Consider the following 18,665-nt stretch of genomic DNA (forward strand, 5'->3'; position numbering starts at 1 on the left):
CTGGGCATGTGATTTGGACCCATCGGGTACGGAAGCCTTTCCGTCACGTGCTCGTTTTCCACGCCTTCAGCGCAGGTAGCCTGCGAATTTAAAACCGACGTGCATTTTATTCTTTTCCCCTTTTATCCTTTCATATCTCTCCGCTACCTTGGAGAAGAGAGACGCACGCGGGTAAATAAAATGTAAATATCTCTAAATATCTGTATAATATGTAAATAAAAGGAAGAAGTGGTTGTGTAGTGTAGTCGTTTCATTATAAATAATCTCATAATAATTTTATCCACAAATTCTTATACATTTATACATGTTTATCTCTCTCTTTGTGTGTGTGTGTGTGTGTGTGTCTGTGTGTGTGTGTGTGTGGTTCTGTGTCACTAGTGGGGCCTGTGGCCCGATTGGAGTGTTTGCGGTGTGAGAAGGAGGAGTTGGAGAACAGTTTGTTGGAGCAGCTGAAGGAGTTGAGGTTGCAGAAGCAGAAGGAGCTGCAGGTTCTTCAGGAGATGCTGAAACACAAGCAGCAGGAGGAGACAGAGCTTCTGCAGAAACAGCAGGAGGAGGAGGAGCATAACAGGTCCCTCAAGGGTAAGTACTATGGAAATGCAATAATACTAAGATAACTAATAATGAATGTTAGCCTTTAGGCTCCAATAAAAGTGATACTAATATATGTATAGTACTATATATATTATATTTTATATATTCAGTAGTAATTATGTAGTATATACAATCTGTGTTATATCCAGCAGTAATGATACTTGCTCTGGCAGATATGAAAATGGCCTGTGAACAGGAGAAGAAATCTCTGGAGGAAGAACTTGAGAAGCTCAGACTGTCACTGCAGGTAGAGATCCCTTATAGTGTCAGTACACATCCACCAGTACCTCCACCTTTCACTTATAACGTCAGTACACATTCAGTACACATTCCCACCTTTCCATTGTACTGGCTGTAGTGATGATTCGTGTGTGTGTTATACCAGCCCATAGAGGAGGACATTATGAGTCTGAAAGTGGCGCTGGAGATGAAGAACCAGGAGATCAAAGATCAGCACGATCTTTTGGTCAAACTATATACTCTGTATGTAGTACCTGGTTTAACATTATATCCTCTGTATATATACTATATACTGTTTATGTAGTACCTGGTTTAACACTATACCCTCAGCTTACTCTAGTCTGCAGATGTGAATAAATTAAACAGAATGTGTATCTGTGTATATGTGCGCACCTGTATGTGTCTGGTTGTAGTATTATTTAAAGGGTCAAACTGCATGAAGTGTGCCCAGGCCCAGAGCTACTTTGATGGGCATGATTCTGTGACCTCTTGGGCCTTGAAATGTGGTGCTTTGAATGATTTAAAGAGTGAAACGGTCTGAAGTGTGCCCACGTTTAAAGCATCCTTGCTGGGCATGACTGTGTGACCTCTTGGGCCAGGAAGTCTGTTTCTACTTTTATTTAAACGGTCAAACTGCGTGAAGTGTGCCCATGCCCAGAGCTACTTTGCTGGGCATGACTGTGTGACCTCTTGGGCCTGGAAGTCTGGTTGTAGTATGATTTTAAAGGGTCAAATGGTCTCCATTGTGTGTCCAGGTTTAAGGCTACTTTGCTTGGCATGTGATTTGGACCCATCGGGTACGGAAGCCTTTCCGTCACGTGCTCGTTTTCCACGCCTTCAGCGCAGGTAGCCTGCGAATTTAAAACCGACGTGCATTTTATTCTTTTCCCCTTTTATCCTTTCATATCTCTCCGCTACCTTGGAGAAGAGAGACGCACGCGGGTAAATAAAATGTAAATATCTGTAAATATCTGTATAATATGTAAATAAAAGGAAGAAGTGGTTGTGTAGTGTAGTCGTTTCATTATAAATAATCTCATAATAATTTTATCCACAAATTCTTATACATTTATACATGTTTATCTCTCTCTTTGTGTGTGTGTGTGTGTGTGTGTGTGTGTGTGTGTGTGTGTGTGTGTGTGTGTGTGTGTGGTTCTGTGTCACTAGTGGGGCCTGTGGCCCGATTGGAGTGTTTGCGGTGTGAGAATGAGGAATGAGGAGTTGGAGAACAGTTTGTTGGAGCAGCTGAAGGAGTTGAGGTTGCAGAAGCAGAAGGAGCTGCAGGTTCTTCAGGAGATGCTGAAACACAAGCAGCAGGAGGAGACAGAGCTCCTGCAGAAACAGCAGGAGGAGGAGGAGCATAACAGGTCCATCAAGAGTAAGTACTATGGAAATGCAATAATACTAACATAACTAATAATGAATGTTAGCCTTTAGGCTCCAATAAAAGTGATACTAATATATGTATAGTACTATATATATTATATTTTATATATTCAGTAGTAATTATGTAGTATATACAATCTGTGTTATATCCAGCAGTAATGATACTTGCTCTGGCAGATATGAAAATGGCCTGTGAACAGGAGAAGAAATCTCTGGAGGAAGAACTTGAGAAGCTCAGACTGTCACTGCAGGTAGAGATCCCTTATAGTGTCAGTACACATCCACCAGTACCTCCACCTCTCACTTATAACGTCAGTACACATTCAGTACACATTCCCACCTTTCCATTGTACTGGCTGTAGTGATGATTCGTGTGTGTGTTATACCAGCCCATAGAGGAGGACTTTATGAGTCTGAAAGTGGCGCTGGAGATGAAGAACCAGGAGATCAAAGATCAGCACGATCTTTTGGTCAAACTATATACTCTGTATGTATACTATATACTCTGTATGTAGTACCTGGTTTAACACTATATCCTCTGTATATATACTATATACTGTTTATGTAGTACCTGGTTTAACACTATACCCTCAGCTTACTCTAGTCTTCAGATGTGAAGAAATTTAAACAGAATGTGTATCTGTGTATATGTGCGCACCTGTATGCGTCTGGTTGTAGTATTATTTAAAGGGTCAAACTGCGTGAAGTGTGCCCAGGCCCAGAGCTACTTTGATGGGCATGATTCTGTGACCTCTTGGGCCTTGAAATGTGGTGCTTTGAATGATTTAAAGAGTGAAACGGTCTGAAGTGTGCCCACGTTTAAAGCATCCTTGCTGGGCATGACTGTGTGACCTCTTGGGCCAGGAAGTCTGTTTCTACTTTTATTTAAACGGTCAAACTGCGTGAAGTGTGCCCAGGCCCAGAGCTACTTTGCTGTGCATGACTGTGTGACCTCTTGGGCCTGGAAGTCTGGTTGTAGTATGATTTTAAAGGGTCAAATGGTCTCCATTGTGTGTCCAGGTTTAAGGCTACTTTGCTGGGCATGTGATTTGGACCCATCGGGTACGGAAGCCTTTCCGTCACGTGCTCGTTTTCCACGCCTTCAGCGCAGGTAGGCTGCGAAATTAAAACCGACGTGCATTTTATTCTTTTCCCCTTTTATCCTTTCATATCTCTCCGCTACCTTGGAGAAGAGAGATGCACGCGGGTAAATAAAATGTAAATATCTGTAAACATCTGTATAACATGTAAATAAAAGGAAGAAGTGGTTGTGTAGTGTAGTCGTTTGATTATGAATAATCTCATAATAATTTTATCCACAAATTCTTATACATTTATACATGTTTATCTCTCTCTTTGTGTGTGTGTCTGTGTGTGTGTCTGTGTGTGTGTGTGTGTGTGTGTGTGTGGTTCTGTGTCACTAGTGGGGCCTGTGGCCCGATTGGATTGTTTGCGGTGTGAGAAGGAGGAGTTGGAGAACAATTTGTTGGAGCAGCTGAAGGAGTTGAGGTTGCAGAAGCAGAAGGAGCTGCAGGTTCTTCAGGAGATGCTGAAACACAAGCAGCAGGAGGAGACAGAGCTCCTGCAGAAACAGCAGGAGGAGGAGGAGCATAACAGGTCCATCAAGAGTAAGTACTATGGAAATGCAATAATACTAACATAATAATGAATGTTAGCCTTTATGCTCCAATAAAAGTGATACTAATATATGTATAGTACTCTATTTATATTATATTTTATATATTCAGTAGTAATTATGTAGTATATACAATCTGTGTTATATCCAGCAGTAATGATACTTGTTCTGGCAGATATGAAAATGGCCTGTGAACAGGAGAAGAAATCTCTGGAGGAAGAACTTGAGAAGCTCAGACTGTCACTGCAGGTAGAGATCCCTTATAGTGTCAGTACACATCCACCAGTACCTCCACCTTTCACTTATAACGTCAGTACACATTCAGTACACATTCCCACCTTTCCATTGTACTGGCTGTAGTGATGATTCGTGTGCGTGGGTTATACCAGCCCATAGAGGAGGACATTATGAGTCTGAAAGTGGCGCTGGAGATGAAGAACCAGGAGATCAAAGATCAGCACGATCTTTTGGTCAAACTATATACTCTGTATGTATACTATATACTCTGTATGTAGTACCTGGTTTAACACTATATCCTCTGTATATATACTATATACTGTTTATGTAGTACCTGGTTTAACACTATACCCTCAGCTTACTCTAGTCTGCAGATGTGAAGAAATTAAACAGAATGTGTATCTGTGTATATGTGCGCACCTGTATGTGTCTGGTTGTAGTATTATTTAAAGGGTCAAACTGCGTGAAGTGTGCCCAGGCCCAGAGCTACTTTGATGGGCATGATTCTGTGACCTCTTGGGCCTTGAAATGTGGTGCTTTGAATGATTTAAAGAGTGAAACGGTCTGAAGTGTGCCCACGTTTAAAGCAACCTTGCTGGGCATGACTGTGTGACCTCTTGGGCCAGGAAGTCTGTTTCTAGTTTTATTTAAACGGTCAAACTGCGTAAAGTGTGCCCAGGCCCAGAGCTACTTTGCTGGGCATGGCTGTGTGACCTCTTGGGCCTGGAAGTCTGCTTGTAGTATGATTTTAAAGGGTCAAATGGTCTCCATTGTGTATCCAGGTTTAAGTCTACTTTGCTGGGCATGTGATTTGGACCCATCGGGTACGGAAGCCTTTCCGTCACGTGCTCGTTTTCCACGCCTTCAGCGCAGGTAGCCTGCGAATTTAAAACCGACGTGCATTTTATTCTTTTCCCCTTTTATCCTTTCATATCTCTACGCTACCTTGGAGAAGAGAGACGCACGCGGGTAAATAAAATGTAAATATCTCTAAATATCTGTATAATATGTAAATAAAAGGAAGATGTGGTTGTGTAGTGTAGTCGTTTGATTATAAATAATCTCATAATAATTTTATCCACAAATTCTTATACATTTATACATGTTTATCTCTCTCTGTGTGTGTGTGTATGTGTGTGTGTGTGTGTGTGTGTGTGTCTGTGTCTGTGTGTGTGTGTGTGGTTCTGTGTCACTAGTGGGGCCTGTGGCCCGATTGGAGTGTTTGCGGTGTGAGAAGGAGGAGTTGGAGAACAGTTTGTTGGAGCAGCTGAAGGAGTTGAGGTTGCAGAAGCAGAAGGAGCTGCAGGTTCTTCAGGAGATGCTGAAACACAAGCAGCAGGAGGAGACAGAGCTCCTGCAGAAACAGCAGGAGGAGGAGGAGCATAACAGGTCCATCAAGAGTAAGTACTATGGAAATGCAATAATACTAACATAACTAATAATGAATGCTAGCCTTTAGGCTCCAATAAAAGTGATACTAATATATGTATAGTACTATATATATTATATTTTATATATTCAGTAGTAATTATGTAGTATATACAATCTATGTTATATCCAGCAGTAATGATACTTGCTCTGGTAGATATGAAAATGGCCTGTGAACAGGAGAAGAAATCTCTGGAGGAAGAACTTGAGAAGCTCAGACTGTCACTGCAGGTAGAGATCCCTTATAGTGTCAGTACACATCCACCAGTACCTCCACCTTTCACTTATAACGTCAGTACACATGCAGTACACATTCCCACCTTTCCATTGTACTGGCTGTAGTGATGATTCGTGTGTGTGTTATACCAGCCCATAGAGGAGGACATTATGAGTCTGAAAGTGGCGCTGGAGATGAAGAACCAGGAGATCAAAGATCAGCACGATCTTTTGGTCAAACTATATACTCTGTATGTATACTATATACTCTGTATGTAGTACCTGGTTTAACACTATATCCTCTGTATATATACTATATACTGTTTATGTAGTACCTGGTTTAACACTATAACCTCAGCTTACTCTAGTCTGCAGATGTGAAGAAATTAAACAGAATGTGTATCTGTGTATATGTGCGCACCTGTATGCGTCTGGTTGTAGTATTATTTAAAGGGTCAAACTGCGTGAAGTGTGCCCAGGCCCAGAGCTACTTTGATGGGCATGATTCTGTGACCTCTTGGGCCTTGAAATGTGGTGCTTTGAATGATTTAAAGAGTGAAACGGTCTGAAGTGTGCCCACGTTTAAAGTAACCTTTCTGGGCATGACTGTGTGACCTCTTGGGCCAGGAAGTCTGTTTCTAGTTTTATTTAAACGGTCAAACTGCGTGAAGTGTGCCCAGGCCCAGAGCTACTTTGCTGGGCATGACTGTGTGACCTCTTGGGCCTGGAAGTCTGGTTGTAGTATGATTTTAAAGGGTCAAATGGTCTCCATTGTGTGTCCAGGTTTAAGGCTACTTTGCTGGGCATGTGATTTGGACCCATCGGGTACGGAAGCCTTTCCGTCACGTGCTCGTTTTCCACGCCTTCAGCGCAGGTAGCCTGCGAATTTAAAACCGACGTGCATTTTATTCTTTTCCCCTTTTATCCCTTCATATCTCTCCGCTACCTTGGAGAAGAGAGACGCACGCGGGTAAATAAAATGTAAATATCTGTATAATATGTAAATAAAAGGAAGAAGTGGTTGTGTAGTGTAGTCGTTTGATTATAAATAATCTCATAATAATTTTATCCACAAATTCTTATACATTTATACATGTTTATCTCTCTCTGTGTGTGTGTGTGTGTGTGTGTGTGTGTGTGTGTGTGGTTCTGTGTCACTAGTGGGGCCTGTGGCCCGATTGGATTGTTTGCGGTGTGAGAAGGAGGAGTTGGAGAACAATTTGTTGGAGCAGCTGAAGGAGTTGAGGTTGCAGAAGCAGAAGGAGCTGCAGGTTCTTCAGGAGATGCTGAAACACAAGCAGCAGGAGGAGACAGAGCTCCTGCAGAAACAGCAGGAGGAGGAGGAGCATAACAGGTCCATCAAGAGTAAGTACTATGGAAATGCAATAATACTAACATAATAATGAATGTTAGCCTTTAGGCTCCAATAAAAGTGATACTAATATATGTATAGTACTCTATTTATATTATATTTTATATATTCAGTAGTAATTATGTAGTATATACAATCTGTGTTATATCCAGCAGTAATGATACTTGTTCTGGCAGATATGAAAATGGCCTGTGAACAGGAGAAGAAATCTCTGGAGGAAGAACTTGAGAAGCTCAGACTGTCACTGCAGGTAGAGATCCCTTATAGTGTCAGTACACATCCACCAGTACCTCCACCTTTCACTTATAACGTCAGTACACATTCAGTACACATTCCCACCTTTCCATTGTACTGGCTGTAGTGATGATTCGTGTGCGTGGGTTATACCAGCCCATAGAGGAGGACATTATGAGTCTGAAAGTGGCGCTGGAGATGAAGAACCAGGAGATCAAAGATCAGCACGATCTTTTGGTCAAACTATATACTCTGTATGTATACTATATACTCTGTATGTAGTACCTGGTTTAACACTATATCCTCTGTATATATACTATATACTGTTTATGTAGTACCTGGTTTAACACTATACCCTCAGCTTACTCTAGTCTGCAGATGTGAAGAAATTAAACAGAATGTGTATCTGTGTATATGTGCGCACCTGTATGTGTCTGGTTGTAGTATTATTTAAAGGGTCAAACTGCGTGAAGTGTGCCCAGGCCCAGAGCTACTTTGATGGGCATGATTCTGTGACCTCTTGGGCCTTGAAATGTGGTGCTTTGAATGATTTAAAGAGTGAAACGGTCTGAAGTGTGCCCACGTTTAAAGCAACCTTGCTGGGCATGACTGTGTGACCTCTTGGGCCAGGAAGTCTGTTTCTAGTTTTATTTAAACGGTCAAACTGCGTAAAGTGTGCCCAGGCCCAGAGCTACTTTGCTGGGCATGGCTGTGTGACCTCTTGGGCCTGGAAGTCTGCTTGTAGTATGATTTTAAAGGGTCAAATGGTCTCCATTGTGTATCCAGGTTTAAGTCTACTTTGCTGGGCATGTGATTTGGACCCATCGGGTACGGAAGCCTTTCCGTCACGTGCTCGTTTTCCACGCCTTCAGCGCAGGTAGCCTGCGAATTTAAAACCGACGTGCATTTTATTCTTTTCCCCTTTTATCCTTTCATATCTCTACGCTACCTTGGAGAAGAGAGACGCACGCGGGTAAATAAAATGTAAATATCTCTAAATATCTGTATAATATGTAAATAAAAGGAAGATGTGGTTGTGTAGTGTAGTCGTTTGATTATAAATAATCTCATAATAATTTTATCCACAAATTCTTATACATTTATACATGTTTATCTCTCTCTGTGTGTGTGTGTATGTGTGTGTGTGTGTGTGTGTGTGTGTCTGTGTCTGTGTGTGTGTGTGTGGTTCTGTGTCACTAGTGGGGCCTGTGGCCCGATTGGAGTGTTTGCGGTGTGAGAAGGAGGAGTTGGAGAACAGTTTGTTGGAGCAGCTGAAGGAGTTGAGGTTGCAGAAGCAGAAGGAGCTGCAGGTTCTTCAGGAGATGCTGAAACACAAGCAGCAGGAGGAGACAGAGCTCCTGCAGAAACAGCAGGAGGAGGAGGAGCATAACAGGTCCATCAAGAGTAAGTACTATGGAAATGCAATAATACTAACATAACTAATAATGAATGCTAGCCTTTAGGCTCCAATAAAAGTGATACTAATATATGTATAGTACTATATATATTATATTTTATATATTCAGTAGTAATTATGTAGTATATACAATCTATGTTATATCCAGCAGTAATGATACTTGCTCTGGTAGATATGAAAATGGCCTGTGAACAGGAGAAGAAATCTCTGGAGGAAGAACTTGAGAAGCTCAGACTGTCACTGCAGGTAGAGATCCCTTATAGTGTCAGTACACATCCACCAGTACCTCCACCTTTCACTTATAACGTCAGTACACATGCAGTACACATTCCCACCTTTCCATTGTACTGGCTGTAGTGATGATTCGTGTGTGTGTTATACCAGCCCATAGAGGAGGACATTATGAGTCTGAAAGTGGCGCTGGAGATGAAGAACCAGGAGATCAAAGATCAGCACGATCTTTTGGTCAAACTATATACTCTGTATGTATACTATATACTCTGTATGTAGTACCTGGTTTAACACTATATCCTCTGTATATATACTATATACTGTTTATGTAGTACCTGGTTTAACACTATAACCTCAGCTTACTCTAGTCTGCAGATGTGAAGAAATTAAACAGAATGTGTATCTGTGTATATGTGCGCACCTGTATGCGTCTGGTTGTAGTATTATTTAAAGGGTCAAACTGCGTGAAGTGTGCCCAGGCCCAGAGCTACTTTGATGGGCATGATTCTGTGACCTCTTGGGCCTTGAAATGTGGTGCTTTGAATGATTTAAAGAGTGAAACGGTCTGAAGTGTGCCCACGTTTAAAGTAACCTTTCTGGGCATGACTGTGTGACCTCTTGGGCCAGGAAGTCTGTTTCTAGTTTTATTTAAACGGTCAAACTGCGTGAAGTGTGCCCAGGCCCAGAGCTACTTTGCTGGGCATGACTGTGTGACCTCTTGGGCCTGGAAGTCTGGTTGTAGTATGATTTTAAAGGGTCAAATGGTCTCCATTGTGTGTCCAGGTTTAAGGCTACTTTGCTGGGCATGTGATTTGGACCCATCGGGTACGGAAGCCTTTCCGTCACGTGCTCGTTTTCCACGCCTTCAGCGCAGGTAGCCTGCGAATTTAAAACCGACGTGCATTTTATTCTTTTCCCCTTTTATCCCTTCATATCTCTCCGCTACCTTGGAGAAGAGAGACGCACGCGGGTAAATAAAATGTAAATATCTGTATAATATGTAAATAAAAGGAAGAAGTGGTTGTGTAGTGTAGTCGTTTGATTATAAATAATCTCATAATAATTTTATCCACAAATTCTTATACATTTATACATGTTTATCTCTCTCTGTGTGTGTGTGTGTGTGTGTGTGTGTGTGTGTGTGTGGTTCTGTGTCACTAGTGGGGCCTGTGGCCCGATTGGATTGTTTGCGGTGTGAGAAGGAGGAGTTGGAGAACAATTTGTTGGAGCAGCTGAAGGAGTTGAGGTTGCAGAAGCAGAAGGAGCTGCAGGTTCTTCAGGAGATGCTGAAACACAAGCAGCAGGAGGAGACAGAGCTCCTGCAGAAACAGCAGGAGGAGGAGGAGCATAACAGGTCCATCAAGAGTAAGTACTATGGAAATGCAATAATACTAACATAATAATGAATGTTAGCCTTTAGGCTCCAATAAAAGTGATACTAATATATGTATAGTACTCTATTTATATTATATTTTATATATTCAGTAGTAATTATGTAGTATATACAATCTGTGTTATATCCAGCAGTAATGATACTTGTTCTGGCAGATATGAAAATGGCCTGTGAACAGGAGAAGAAATCTCTGGAGGAAGAACTTGAGAAGCTCAGACTGTCACTGCAGGTAGAGATCCCTTATAGTGTCAGTACACATCCACCAGTACCTCCACCTTTCACTTATAACGTCAGTACACATTCAGTACACATTCCCACCTTTCCATTGTACTGGCTGTAGTGATGATTCGTGTGCGTGGGTTATACCAGCCCATAGAGGAGGACATTATGAGTCTGAAAGTGGCGCTGGAGATGAAGAACCAGGAGATCAAAGATCAGCACGATCTTTTGGTCAAACTATATACTCTGTATGTATACTATATACTCTGTATGTAGTACCTGGTTTAACACTATATCCTCTGTATATATACTATATACTGTTTATGTAGTACCTGGTTTAACACTATACCCTCAGCTTACTCTAGTCTGCAGATGTGAAGAAATTAAACAGAATGTGTATCTGTGTATATGTGCGCACCTGTATGTGTCTGGTTGTAGTATTATTTAAAGGGTCAAACTGCGTGAAGTGTGCCCAGGCCCAGAGCTACTTTGATGGGCATGATTCTGTGACCTCTTGGGCCTTGAAATGTGGTGCTTTGAATGATTTAAAGAGTGAAACGGTCTGAAGTGTGCCCACGTTTAAAGCAACCTTGCTGGGCATGACTGTGTGACCTCTTGGGCCAGGAAGTCTGTTTCTAGTTTTATTTAAACGGTCAAACTGCGTAAAGTGTGCCCAGGCCCAGAGCTACTTTGCTGGGCATGGCTGTGTGACCTCTTGGGCCTGGAAGTCTGCTTGTAGTATGATTTTAAAGGGTCAAATGGTCTCCATTGTGTATCCAGGTTTAAGTCTACTTTGCTGGGCATGTGATTTGGACCCATCGGGTACGGAAGCCTTTCCGTCACGTGCTCGTTTTCCACGCCTTCAGCGCAGGTAGCCTGCGAATTTAAAACCGACGTGCATTTTATTCTTTTCCCCTTTTATCCTTTCATATCTCTACGCTACCTTGGAGAAGAGAGACGCACGCGGGTAAATAAAATGTAAATATCTCTAAATATCTGTATAATATGTAAATAAAAGGAAGATGTGGTTGTGTAGTGTAGTCGTTTGATTATAAATAATCTCATAATAATTTTATCCACAAATTCTTATACATTTATACATGTTTATCTCTCTCTGTGTGTGTGTGTATGTGTGTGTGTGTGTGTGTGTGTGTGTCTGTGTCTGTGTGTGTGTGTGTGGTTCTGTGTCACTAGTGGGGCCTGTGGCCCGATTGGAGTGTTTGCGGTGTGAGAAGGAGGAGTTGGAGAACAGTTTGTTGGAGCAGCTGAAGGAGTTGAGGTTGCAGAAGCAGAAGGAGCTGCAGGTTCTTCAGGAGATGCTGAAACACAAGCAGCAGGAGGAGACAGAGCTCCTGCAGAAACAGCAGGAGGAGGAGGAGCATAACAGGTCCATCAAGAGTAAGTACTATGGAAATGCAATAATACTAACATAACTAATAATGAATGCTAGCCTTTAGGCTCCAATAAAAGTGATACTAATATATGTATAGTACTATATATATTATATTTTATATATTCAGTAGTAATTATGTAGTATATACAATCTATGTTATATCCAGCAGTAATGATACTTGCTCTGGCAGATATGAAAATGGCCTGTGAACAGGAGAAGAAATCTCTGGAGGAAGAACTTGAGAAGCTCAGACTGTCACTGCAGGTAGAGATCCCTTATAGTGTCAGTACACATCCACCAGTACCTCCACCTTTCACTTATAACGTCAGTACACATTCAGTACACATTCCCACCTTTCCATTGTACTGGCTGTAGTGATGATTCGTGTGTGTGGGTTATACCAGCCCATAGAGGAGGACATTATGAGTCTGAAAGTGGCGCTGGAGATGAAGAACCAGGAGATCAAAGATCAGCACGATCTTTTGGTCAAACTATATACTCTGTATGTATACTATATACTCTGTATGTAGTACCTGGTTTAACACTATATCCTCTGTATATATACTATATACTGTTTATGTAGTACCTGGTTTAACACTATACCCTCAGCTTACTCTAGTCTGCAGATGTGAAGAAATTAAACAGAATGTGTATCTGTGTATATGTGCGCACCTGTATGTGTCTGGTTGTAGTATTATTTAAAGGGTCAAACTGCGTGAAGTGTGCCCAGGCCCAGAGCTACTTTGATGGGCATGATTCTGTGACCTCTTGGGCCTTGAAATGTGGTGCTTTGAATGATTTAAAGAGTGAAACGGTCTGAAGTGTGCCCACGTTTAAAGCAACCTTGCTGGGCATGACTGTGTGACCTCTTGGGCCAGGAAGTCTGTTTCTAGTTTTATTTAAACGGTCAAACTGCGTGAAGTGTGCCCAGGCCCAGAGCTACTTTGCTGGGCATGACTGTGTGACCTCTTGGGCCTGGAAGTCTGGTTGTAGTATGATTTTAAAGGGTCAAATGGTCTCCATTGTGTGTCCAGGTTTAAGGCTACTTTTCTGGGCATGTGATTTGGACCCATCGTGTACGGAAGCCTTTCCGTCACGTGCTCGTTTTCCACGCCTTCAGCGCAGGTAGCCTGCGAATTTAAAACCGACGTGCATTTTATTCTTTTCCCCTTTTATCCCTTCATATCTCTCCGCTACCTTGGAGAAGAGAGACGCACGCGGGTAAATAAAATGTAAATATCTCTAAATATCTGTATAATATGTAAATAAAAGGAAGAAGTGGTTGTGTAGTGTAGTCGTTTCATTATAAATAATCTCATAATAATTTTATCCACAAATTCTTATACATTTATACATGTTTATCTCTCTCTGTGTGTGTGTGTGTGTGTGTGTGTGTGTGTGTGTGTGTGTGTGTGTGTGGTTCTGTGTCACTAGTGGGGCCTGTGGCCCGATTGGAGTGTTTGCGGTGTGAGAAGGAGGAGTTGGAGAACAGTTTGTTGGAGCAGCTGAAGGAGTTGAGGTTGCAGAAGCAGAAGGAGCTGCAGGTTCTTCAGGAGATGCTGAAACACAAGCAGCATGAGGAGACAGAGCTCCTGCAGAAACAGCAGGAGGAGGAGGAGCATAACAGGTCCATCAAGAGTAAGTACTATGGAAATGCAATAATACTAACATAACTAATAATGAATGCTAGCCTTTAGGCTCCAATAAAAGTGATACTAATATATGTATAGTACTATATATATTATATTTTATATATTCAGTAGTAATTATGTAGTATATACAATCTATGTTATATCCAGCAGTAATGATACTTGCTCTGGCAGATCTGAAAATGGCCTGTGAACAGGAGAAGAAATCTCTGGAGGAAGAACTTGAGAAGCTCAGACTGTCACTGCAGGTAGAGATCCCTTATAGTGTCAGTACACATCCACCAGTACCTCCACCTTTCACTTATAACGTCAGTACACATTCAGTACACATTCCCACCTTTCCATTGTACTGGCTGTAGTGATGATTCGTATGTGTGGGTTATACCAGCCCATAGAGGAGGACATTATGAGTCAGAAAGTGGCGCTGGAGATGAAGAACCAGGAGATCAAAGATCAGCACGATCTTTTGGTCAAACTATATACTCTGTATGTATACTATATACTCTGTATGTAGTACCTGGTTTAACACTATATCCTCTTTATATATACTATATACTGTTTATGTAGCTCCTGGTTTAACACTATACCCTCAGCTTACTCTAGTCTGCAGATGTGAAGAAATTAAACAGAATGTGTATCTGTGTATATGTGCGCACCTGTATGTGTCTGGTTGTAGTATTATTTAAAGGGTCAAACTCCGTAAAGTGTGCCCAGGCCCAGAGCTACTTTGATGGGCATGATTCTGTGACCTCTTGGGCCTTGAAATGTGGTGCTTTGAATGATTTAAAGAGTGAAACGGTCTGAAGTGTGCCCACGTTTAAAGCAACCTTGCTGGGCATGACTGTGTGACCTCTTGGGCCAGGAAGTCTGTTTCTAGTTTTATTTAAACGGTCAAACTGCGTGAAGTGTGCCCAGGCCCAGAGCTACTTTGCTGGGCATGACTGTGTGACCTCTTGGGCCTGGAAGTCTGGTTGTAGTATGATTTTAAAGGGTCAAATGGTCTCCATTGTGTGTCCAGGTTTAAGGCTACTTTTCTGGGCATGTGATTTGGACCCATCGGGTACGGAAGCCTTTCCGTCACGTGCTCGTTTTCCACGCCTTCAGCGCAGGTAGCCTGCGAATTTAAAACCGACGTGCATTTTATTCTTTTCCCCTTTTATCCTTTCATATCTCTCCGCTACCTTGGAGAAAAGAGACGCACACGGGTAAATAAAATGTAAATATCTCTAAATATCTGTATAATATGTAAATAAAAGGAAGATGTGGTTGTGTAGTGTAGTCGTTTGATTATAAATAATCTCATAATAATTTTATCCACAAATTCTTATACATTTATACATGTTTATCTCTCTCTTTGTGTGTGTGTGTGTGTGTGTGTGGTTCTGTGTCACTAGTGGGGCCTGTGGCCCGATTGGAGTGTTTGCGGTGTGAGAAGGAGGAGTTGGAGAACAGTTTGTTGGAGCAGCTGAAGGAGTTGAGGTTGCAGAAGCAGAAGGAGCTGCAGGTTCTTCAGGAGATGCTGAAACACAAGCAGCAGGAGGAGACAGAGCTCCTGCAGAAACAGCAGGAGGAGGAGGAGCATAACAGGTCCATCAAGAGTAAGTACTATGGAAATGCAATAATACTAACATAACTAATAATGAATGCTAGCCTTTAGGCTCCAATAAAAGTGATACTAATATATGTATAGTACTATATATATTATATTTTATATATTCAGTAGTAATTATGTAGTATATACAATCTATGTTATATCCAGCAGTAATGATACTTGCTCTGGCAGATCTGAAAATGGCCTGTGAACAGGAGAAGAAATCTCTGGAGGAAGAACTTGAGAAGCTCAGACTGTCACTGCAGGTAGAGATCCCTTATAGTGTCAGTACACATCCACCAGTACCTCCACCTTTCACTTATAACGTCAGTACACATTCAGTACACATTCCCACCTTTCCATTGTACTGGCTGTAGTGATGATTCGTATGTGTGGGTTATACCAGCCCATAGAGGAGGACATTATGAGTCTGAAAGTGGCGCTGGAGATGAAGAACCAGGAGATCAAAGATCAGCACGATCTTTTGGTCAAACTATATACTCTGTATGTATACTATATACTCTGTATGTAGTACCTGGTTTAACACTATATCCTCTTTATATATACTATATACTGTTTATGTAGCTCCTGGTTTAACACTATACCCTCAGCTTACTCTAGTCTGCAGATGTGAAGAAATTAAACAGAATGTGTATCTGTGTATATGTGCGCACCTGTATGTGTCTGGTTGTAGTATTATTTAAAGGGTCAAACTCCGTAAAGTGTGCCCAGGCCCAGAGCTACTTTGATGGGCATGATTCTGTGACCTCTTGGGCCTTGAAATGTGGTGCTTTGAATGATTTAAAGAGTGAAACGGTCTGAAGTGTGCCCACGTTTAAAGCAACCTTGCTGGGCATGACTGTGTGACCTCTTGGGCCAGGAAGTCTGTTTCTAGTTTTATTTAAACGGTCAAACTGCGTGAAGTGTGCCCAGGCCCAGAGCTACTTTGCTGGGCATGACTGTGTGACCTCTTGGGCCTGGAAGTCTGGTTGTAGTATGATTTTAAAGGGTCAAATGGTCTCCATTGTGTGTCCAGGTTTAAGGCTACTTTTCTGGGCATGTGATTTGGACCCATCGGGTACGGAAGCCTTTCCGTCACGTGCTCGTTTTCCACGCCTTCAGCGCAGGTAGCCTGCGAATTTAAAACCGACGTGCATTTTATTCTTTTCCCCTTTTATCCTTTCATATCTCTCCGCTACCTTGGAGAAGAGAGACGCACACGGGTAAATAAAATGTAAATATCTCTAAATATCTGTATAATATGTAAATAAAAGGAAGATGTGGTTGTGTAGTGTAGTCGTTTGATTATAAATAATCTCATAATAATTTTATCCACAAATTCTTATACATTTATACATGTTTATCTCTCTCTTTGTGTGTGTGTGTGTGTGTGTGTGGTTCTGTGTCACTAGTGGGGCCTGTGGCCCGATTGGAGTGTTTGCGGTGTGAGAAGGAGGAGTTGGAGAACAGTTTGTTGGAGCAGCTGAAGGAGTTGAGGTTGCAGAAGCAGAAGGAGCTGCAGGTTCTTCAGGAGATGCTGAAACACAAGCAGCAGGAGGAGACAGAGCTCCTGCAGAAACAGCAGGAGGAGGAGGAGCATAACAGGTCCATCAAGAGTAAGTACTATGGAAATGCAATAATACTAACATAACTAATAATGAATGCTAGCCTTTAGGCTCCAATAAAAGTGATACTAATATATGTATAGTACTATATATATTATATTTTATATATTCAGTAGTAATTATGTAGTATATACAATCTATGTTATATCCAGCAGTAATGATACTTGCTCTGGCAGATCTGAAAATGGCCTGTGAACAGGAGAAGAAATCTCTGGAGGAAGAACTTGAGAAGCTCAGACTGTCACTGCAGGTAGAGATCCCTTATAGTGTCAGTACACATCCACCAGTACCTCCACCTTTCACTTATAACGTCAGTACACATTCAGTACACATTCCCACCTTTCCATTGTACTGGCTGTAGTGATGATTCGTATGTGTGGGTTATACCAGCCCATAGAGGAGGACATTATGAGTCTGAAAGTGGCGCTGGAGATGAAGAACCAGGAGATCAAAGATCAGCACGATCTTTTGGTCAAACTATATACTCTGTATGTATACTATATACTCTGTATGTAGTACCTGGTTTAACACTATATCCTCTGTATATATATTATATACTGTTTATGTAGTTCCTGGTTTAACACTATACCCTCAGCTTACTCTAGTCTGCAGATGTGAAGAAATTTAAACAGAATGTGTATCTGTGTATATGTGCGCACCTGTATGTGTCTGGTTGTAGTATTATTTAAAGGGTCAAATGGTCTCCATTGTGTGTCCAGGTTTAAGGCTACTTTGCTGGGCATGTGATTTGGACCCATCGGGTACGGAAGCCTTTCCGTCACGTGCTCGTTTTCCACGCCTTCAGCGCAGGTAGCCTGCGAATTTAAAACCGACGTGCATTTTATTCTTTTCCCCTTTTATCCTTTCATATCTCTCCGCTACCTTGGAGAAGAGAGACGCACGCGGGTAAATAAAATGTAAATATCTGTAAATATCTGTATAATATGTAAATAAAAGGAAGAAGTGGTTGTGTAGTGTAGTCGTTTCATTATAAATAATCTCATAATAATTTTATCCACAAATTCTTATACATTTATACATGTTTATCTCTCTCTTTGTGTGTGTGTGTGTGTGTGTGTGTGTGTGTGTGTGTCTGTGTGTGTGTGTGTGTGGTTCTGTGTCACTAGTGGGGCCTGTGGCCCGATTGGAGTGTTTGCGGTGTGAGAAGGAGGAGTTGGAGAACAGTTTGTTGGAGCAGCTGAAGGAGTTGAGGTTGCAGAAGCAGAAGGAGCTGCAGGTTCTTCAGGAGATGCTGAAACACAAGCAGCAGGAGGAGACAGAGCTCCTGCAGAAACAGCAGGAGGAGGAGGAGCATAACAGGTCCATCAAGAGTAAGTACTATGGAAATGCAATAATACTAACATAACTAATAATGAATGTTAGCCTTTAGGCTCCAATAAAAGTGATACTAATATATGTATAGTACTATATATATTATATTTTATATATTCAGTAGTAATTATGTAGTATATACAATCTGTGTTATATCCAGCAGTAATGATACTTGCTCTGGCAGATATGAAAATGGCCTGTGAACAGGAGAAGAAATCTCTGGAGGAAGAACTTGAGAAGCTCAGACTGTCACTGCAGGTAGAGATCCCTTATAGTGTCAGTACACATCCACCAGTACCTCCACCTTTCACTTATAACATCAGTACACATTCAGTACACATTCCCACCTTTCCATTGTACTGGCTGTAGATATGATTCGTGTGTGTGTTATACCAGCCCATAGAGGAGGACATTATGAGTCTGAAAGTGGCGCTGGAGATGAAGAACCAGGAGATCAAAGATCAGCACGATC

This window comes from Electrophorus electricus, chromosome 9 (genome assembly GCF_041902795.1).
Source record: "Electrophorus electricus isolate QZ-2024a chromosome 9, ASM4190279v1, whole genome shotgun sequence".
NCBI classification, from domain to species: domain Eukaryota; kingdom Metazoa; phylum Chordata; class Actinopteri; order Gymnotiformes; family Gymnotidae; genus Electrophorus; species Electrophorus electricus.